At 29.5% G+C, this 7,528-nt stretch overlaps 1 pseudogene across 1 annotated transcript; it reads left to right on the top strand.

The window, feature by feature from the left end:
- The first annotated feature begins 5,865 nt into the window (after positions 1-5,865).
- On the top strand, positions 5,866-7,113 carry LOC111294785 (cinnamyl alcohol dehydrogenase 1 pseudogene; annotated as a pseudogene). The gene is made up of 3 exons (XR_016327283.1): positions 5,866-5,889; positions 5,991-6,169; positions 6,465-7,113. The product of XR_016327283.1 is annotated as a cinnamyl alcohol dehydrogenase 1 pseudogene (transcript).
- Positions 7,114-7,528: the final 415 nt, after the last annotated feature.

Genomic DNA, 7,528 nt, shown 5'->3' with positions numbered 1-7,528 from the left:
ATAAAATATCAAAAAATTTTAATTTAATGTTTTTAAAAATATTTGAAAAAAATAAAAATCAATTTTTAACTTTTTTATTATTTTTTAATTTTTCAAATATTTTTTAAAAATTTTAAGACTTTAATTTTCATTTTTTTTCTAAAAAACAATGGCTACTTTAGCAAAATTAATGAAGAATAATTGATTGTACTAGTACTTGGATCAATCTTATCAAATTTAACTTGTATACGGATAGAATTTTTATAAATTATATTAGACAAATTAAAATTCAATTTTCGTGTGAATATAAAGATCATTTATACAATTTAACAATTGATTTGATTAAATTATATTATCACATTAGTAAAATTAATGCTTACGTTATCAAGTCAACGATCATGTGAATATTTTTAACGATAAAAATTTGACAGGATTAATATTTGAATTAAAATTATCAAATCAAAATAATATAAAAAATATTTTTTTTTATGATTTATAGTAAATGAATTAGATTTCAAATTTACAAAACCATCCCTAAGAGCAGGACAACATAAGGGGATCCATCCTTCTCGACCGAGAGCAAATTTTCCTTATTAAACTTGAAGGGATTGCTCCCTTCCTCCAAGGTGGCCCTTTAGTTTAAAGATGGCATCTACCCGTCATTTTTCTTTTTTCTGGGTAAGAAAATCATGGCCAAGTGGGGCAACTACTCTAGGACTAGAGATGTTAATTGTCTGTCCTTCCCAACAAGTGTCGTCTCTAAGATTTGAACCCCTTACACGTTGGCATGAAGCTCACTTGGGGTCAATCATCTTCCGCTAAGCCAACATGTTGTTGGTATCCACTCGTTATATTATGTATTTAAATGGCTCTTTTTCATTTCTTTGTAGCCCAAATGTCTTGCAATATCTTTTTTATCTATAAAAGAGGTCCTTCCAACATTATTAAAGCAAAAAAAAATAATAATAATTTGCAAGAAATTTCAATCAACATTTTCAATCTTTTAAGACATCATTTAAGAAAGAAGAATTTAAACTCATGTCTTTCAGTGCAAAAAGACAACAATTGAGTGAATAATTTTGTTCAATGACCTTAAACAATTATTAGATTGTACGTTAATTTTGTTCATGCAAAATAAGAGGAATCATTGGAGATGGACCTTGTTGATGGGTTTTGGGTACGAATGAGCTAGATGGTGATTTGGAGGATGAATTGGGTATGATTTGTACTTACCGTAGAAAAGTACAATTAAGAAGCATCGAAATTGGTTTTTCGAGATATGCTTTGACACTTAAGCAATCAAGTGTATAGGGTTTTTTTTGGAGGAAAAAAGTAAGTTGCAGAGAATGTGAAGAAAATTTAGGGAAAAAGGTTCAAAATATCATACTGAAATCTTTTTTTTACTTTATATACGAGATAATATGTGTTGATGTGATTAAAGTTGTTGATAATTAATGAAAAATTCATCTAGAGTTAGAGGAAGAGTCACGTAGATGAATGTGAATTGTATTTAATGATTTTAGACTAATATGAATTACATTTAATAATTTAAAGTAAATTAAAAATCAATTGATTTGTTGATGTGTTAAATGAAACGTTAGTGATGATAGTTGGACAAATCTTTTTATGAGTAAAGAGATGAAAGTAAATTTGTATCGGATAAGAGGTCCGAATATTTTTTCTTTTAATGATAACGTAATAGTTGGATATATGTTAATTTGACGAGATTGAGTGCAAATATAACAATCTTATTCTCGAGATTTGTTAGCTTAGAAACCATTTGTGCACCTATTAAATAAGTTATGGGATATATAAAAAAAGCCTTAAGGAAGGCTGTGAAACCTGCCTTTGAAGTTTGTCCTCAATCTTTCTACAATTGTTTGCCTATTGTTATATCATCTATTGTGGCATGTCAAGCTTAAACATACTAAGAGTTGGCTCTTTTCCACAGTATTAATGCACTTAAACTCCCGGCAAAAAGTTAAAACTCTTAGCAAAAACAATTATTAATGCAACCCATTGCTTGTTAGATTTTTGTCAGTGTGACAATGGAGAAATAAAATGTCCTTTCATCCTTTACAAATAGGAATTTGCTGTTTTGTGTTTGTTTCCATAATTACAACAGTTACTAACATTTCCCCTTTGGCATTATCACTTGAAAATAAAATAAAATAGAAAGTTGAGGCTTCAAGTGACACTTGTCTTGAAACTATTAAATTTATTGTTTCAGTTTCCACAGGCTCTTTTCTCCCATTGTTTTAAATTCCATAAATTCTAGTTGAAGTTAAATTTGGCTTTACTTGAATTTTTTTTAAGAATATGCGTCATTTTATTAATTTTTGTCCGATTGTTTTAAATTCCATTAATTTTAGATGAACTTAAATTTGGTTTTATTTGAATTTTATAAAGATTATGCGTCATTTTTATTAATTTTGTTTGTAAATTTTAAAAATTTTATTGATAATTAATGAAATAATTTTTTAAAAGGATTTTAGTTATTTTCAATGAAATCCATTTTTCTTTATTTACTTTTGCTTGAAAAAGTGTCAATTTTTTTAAGAAAAAATTTTAAATTTGACCTTAAAGCCTAAACTTGAGTTCATCGCTTGTTTGTTCGTTTTTTTTTTTTTTCCTTGTTTAAGCTTCTTAGAAAGTTTACCTCAATATATATTAGAGAATATTCTCTTATTTTCCTCTTTCATTTTATATACCACATTCTACCAACTCATTGTTCTCAAAAACCATGTTCTCTTACTACCCATTTTTCTTATAAAATATATATGGAGAAAGTTCACAGAACCCATTATTCTATTCTCTATTCCAATCAATGGCCTCACAAAATCAACAAGAGAGCTATAATGAAGATGTTAGATGCAGCAATACTACTCTCTACTCTCCGAAGAATTGCTTAAACACAAATCAACCTACAAATGATAATGAGGTAGCTTTTTATTTTCTCTGCACAAGTAATTAGTAATATTTGCCAATTTTAAATTTTTTTATATACTCTTTAAATAATAGATAAATTGTGCTAATTTATCAACTTTTAGATTTTTTAAAGATTGTTCGATGATTAAGCCCAGATAAAGTTTGAGGATATCCGTCTAATTTACTAATTTTTATGTGTGTGTGTGTGTGGTTTTTTAAGAAATGTCATAGAAGAGAAGCTAGAAAGAGAAGTTTTATGGAAACGGAAAGTGGTGAAGAGGAAAAGAGAAGAAACCTAGACTTGAATCTTCCTCTAACACCGCTCAGTCTGCACCAAAAAGATCATTCATCTTCAAACCAATATTCAGAGATTTCATCGACATCGTCATGCATGCCTCTAAACCTAGACCCATCAAGTGAAGAAGTCGAGTTTTGCGACACAACATTTGAGGATCCATCACTCATTTTGATGGGTTGTTCTCGTTGTTTAATCTATGTGATGGTATCTGAAATAAATCCCAAATGCCCCAATTGCCACACCTCTATTCTCATTGATATATTTCGCAACAGCTTTGGTAAGAAATCAAGGAATTGCTAGCAAATATTTAGTTCTCCAACCATAGAATATGCGATTTGTTTCCCTTAATTTCCTTTTGCAAACAGTTGTTAAATTAATTTTGTTAATTTTATCATACCTTGTTATGAACATTAAATGGTAATTCCATTTAAGAATAATTACTAAGACTACCTTTATTTTTTTTTATTTTTTTTTGATTATATGTCATGGATGTAATTAAAGGCGTAACCACATATAATTGAACGGGTTAATAATTAAATCAACTCTAGAACATCCAATTTTTACATAGGTGTATAACAATAAACTATTTTGCAATTTTATTTTTTGATCCCATTAAAAAATCACATAAAACCTAAAAAAAAAAAAAAGTGATAAAAAAAGTAAATGACAATGAGTAATATGTAATTCTAAAAAAAAAAAAAAAATTTTTTTATATTTGTGTTATTGATATGGTCATGCATTTATTCTTGTGTATTATATGATCACACATGAATAAATATATTTGATTAAAATATAATATGAAAATAAAATCTTGCATTTTATATATTATCAATGAAATTGCAACTGAATGTCCTGTTTGAGAATAAGCTCTTAGCCCTGAGGTTTGGAGCAGCATGTCTAATAAGAGACGAAACGACAACAGTTTTCAGATTAAAATTAATTTAAAATTTTTTTACTTATTTAATGTTACTAGTTATTTTTGTTTCTACACATATCTTTTTACTTTTTAAAAAAATAAGATGAAAAATAAAAATAAAATTGAAACAAAATCAAACCAAACTTAATTTCCCTATAACAAAAAGGTTTATTGCGACATTTTTGAAGCAGCAAAATTCATGAACAATTATACAATAGGCTGCCGCCGTCGCAATATTTTGGATTAAAATGATATCTTTCACATTAAAATTTACCTCAAAATATCCAATCTTGGTAAGATAAGCAAACACTTTAATCTGAAAATCACAATTTAATTAAAATTTCTTTACACGAGTGGTCAAATCTCTTATACGTGCATTGCGACACAAAATATACCTGATAAATATGATTTTTACTTGTATTGGATTTGACAATGGGCCAGACCAATTTGTCTTTGTGTTTTGATTCTTTTAAATTTGTATTCCTTCGTATTCAAATCATTTCATGTTTAGAAAATTATGAATTTAAATTATTTTAGGTTTTGAGTGTTTAAGGTTAAATATGTTATAATTTGAGTTACGTTATTCAAATCATTATGGATTTAAATTATTTTAAATTCATCTCATTTTAAATTCAATTCATTTTAAATTTAGTTATTTTGGATTAATTACAATTCAAATTCTTCAAATTTTTATGAATTTTGGATTAAATCAATCTCAAATTTAGTTAATTACGTATTTAAACTTTTTGGGTTCCTATTATTTTAGATTTTTGTTGTTTTAGAATTATCTTTGATTTGAATTATTTTATATTCTATTTTTTAATTAAGATGCCAAACAATCAAAATAATCTCTAACTACTCATAATAGTCGGAACAGAGTTGATAGAGTGATCCGAAAATATATATTGTTTAATTGATCATACAACAACAAGACAACAGCAAAATATACTTACCAAATACAATTTGCCTAGCATATTTGAAAACTGACGGTTTAAACAAAGAACCTGTTGTAGCAGGCAGTCTCTCTTTCTTAATGGTAGCGCCACCTTGCCATCTACTTTAGTAAATTTTAATGTCCTTTTGGTTTTTATTAATTGTTGCAGGTTTTAGGCAATCTTTGCTAAATGTGTTCCGAGATGGCAAGTGCCATCCACAGATGGCAATGGTAATTGATGACCGTTCATAGGTCTGGGAGGATAAGGATCAACCTAGAGTTCATGTAGTTCCTCCATTTGCACCATAATTTGCTCCTCAGGCAGAGGTACATGATATGCCTTTTTGTAAGCCAACTTATTGAGACATGATTTTCTTTTTTTGATTTTTTTGGCAAATTTTCTCCCTCCTTTATTAGACAGTGAATGCGGTTCCAATCCTCAGCGTAATAAGAAATGTTGCATGCAATTTCAAGGGTTTGTTTTTCAAGTAAGCCATTAATTTTGTATGATCAAATCTTTAAAGGTGGATATCTATCCTCATCATCCTCTCATGTTAGCATTTCTAATTTCTGATGGTAAATTTTATCCAGGGAGTTTGATGAGATGTATTGCCGAAACTACCTAAAGTTTTTTACAAAGACGAGGTGGTAAATCTGCCTCTTGCTCCTGATGTGAGCAACTATTTGATGTTAAGAGTTACCTAAAGTGGCAGTATATGATAATTAAATAATTGAGAAAAACTTTGAATTCCCAATTGTATTTGAAGCATTTACTTGTCCCTAATTTGTAAGATTCTGGTTTTGCTCCAAATGGGAATATTGGTGTTCCTACCTGTAAAGGAATGAATGGAGTTGAAGTTGAGCAGAGAATGAACCAATCGATAAATTTTGGGTGATTAGGTGGTGAATGAATATAAATTTATGTTGCGGACAAGTTTAGTGTAGGAGATGTTTTTGGCGTGGGTTGTTTTGCTGGATGTTGCAGAAATTGCAGGCCATGCAACACAGATCAAGAACAATATTGCAACAAGAAGATCTAGTCGTACAATGATGTCTACACTGATGGCAAACCCACACAAGGTGGATTTGCTAGATCCATGGTCGTTGATCAAAAGTAAGGATCATAAGTTGAAAATTGTCAATCATAAACATAAACAATATCTGTTCTGCATAAAAACATTGCTGAGATGATATTTTTTTCCAATTCCCAAATCCTTAATTGCATGATTATAGAGTATTTAGCTTTCAAGCCAAACTAAGTCTCATATTAATCCTGATATATATATATATATATATATTCTTATGGTTAATAATAGAACAGTCCAGGAGAAATTAGTTTCAACCTGTGCCTTTGTTTTATGGATTTTTTTTTCTTGGTAAATGAATTTATTTGTTGTTATCTGTTTTAGGTTTGTGTTGAAAATCCCAGATGGAATGGCACCGGAACAGGTGGCACCACTCTTATGCGCTAGGGTGACAGTTTACAACCCACTGAATCACTTTGGTTTAATGGGGAGTGGTTTAAGAGGAGGAATATTAGGACTTGGAGGAGTAGGGCACATGGGGGTGAAGATAGCAAAAGCAATGGGACATCATGTAACTATTATAAGCTCTTTTGATAAGAAAAAAGTAGAGGCCTTTTGGAGCATCTTGGTGCTGATGACTACTTAGTCAGCTCTGACACTGAAGGGATGCAAAAGGCTATTGATTCACTTGTCTACGTCATGAAGGAAATAGAGGAGACACCTAACTTCTGTAAAGAGAAAGATTTAACATCTATGATTGAAGTGGTGAAGATGGATTATATCAACACAGCAATGGAGAGGCTCGAGAAGAACGATTTTCGATACAGGTTCGTTATGGATATTTCGAGATGAAATTTTCATTGAACATATGCTCTGAAAACAAGTGATAAACTGTACAGACGAGGATGTTATGTGGCAATTTGTCATCGTTTCGATGTGGTCATTCTTTTTAGTTGCTTCTTTCGGTTAAACCTTCTTCTTTCGGCTGCCATATTGATAATTACTTTAATAATCACTTGAAGATCCGTGACCATTGTCTCTTTTTGTTGAACATATACTACTATTAATCACTTCTTTTTGTTGAACATATGCTCTAAAAACAAGTGATAAACCGAAAGAGGAAGGTTTAAGGGAGATATGCCTGGAATGAGGTAGTTGTTGAAATCGGGGAATTGGCTGTAATGTTGTAGTTGTAGCCAAATACAAGGCTTATCAAAAGTAGGCGAAATGTGCATATATAAGTGGATAGCCTTAGTCCGTTTGAAAAATGAGTTATTACATTTTTGGTATATGAATTTAAGAAAAATATATAAATTAATACTTAAAAAAATAAAATATATAATTTTCAGTTGGAACTTTCAAATAATATACAATTTGCATCTTAAACTTTTAATTATATATTATATTAATTCAAACTCTAATACCATTAATTATATTAATTTATATAT

This window comes from Durio zibethinus, chromosome 14 (genome assembly GCF_047325235.1).
Source record: "Durio zibethinus cultivar Kanyao isolate XHJ-2024 chromosome 14, ASM4732523v1, whole genome shotgun sequence".
Classification (NCBI taxonomy): Eukaryota; Viridiplantae; Streptophyta; class Magnoliopsida; order Malvales; family Malvaceae; genus Durio; species Durio zibethinus.
Note: the sequence above shows the minus strand (reverse complement) of the source record. Positions and strands in the feature narration are given on the sequence as shown.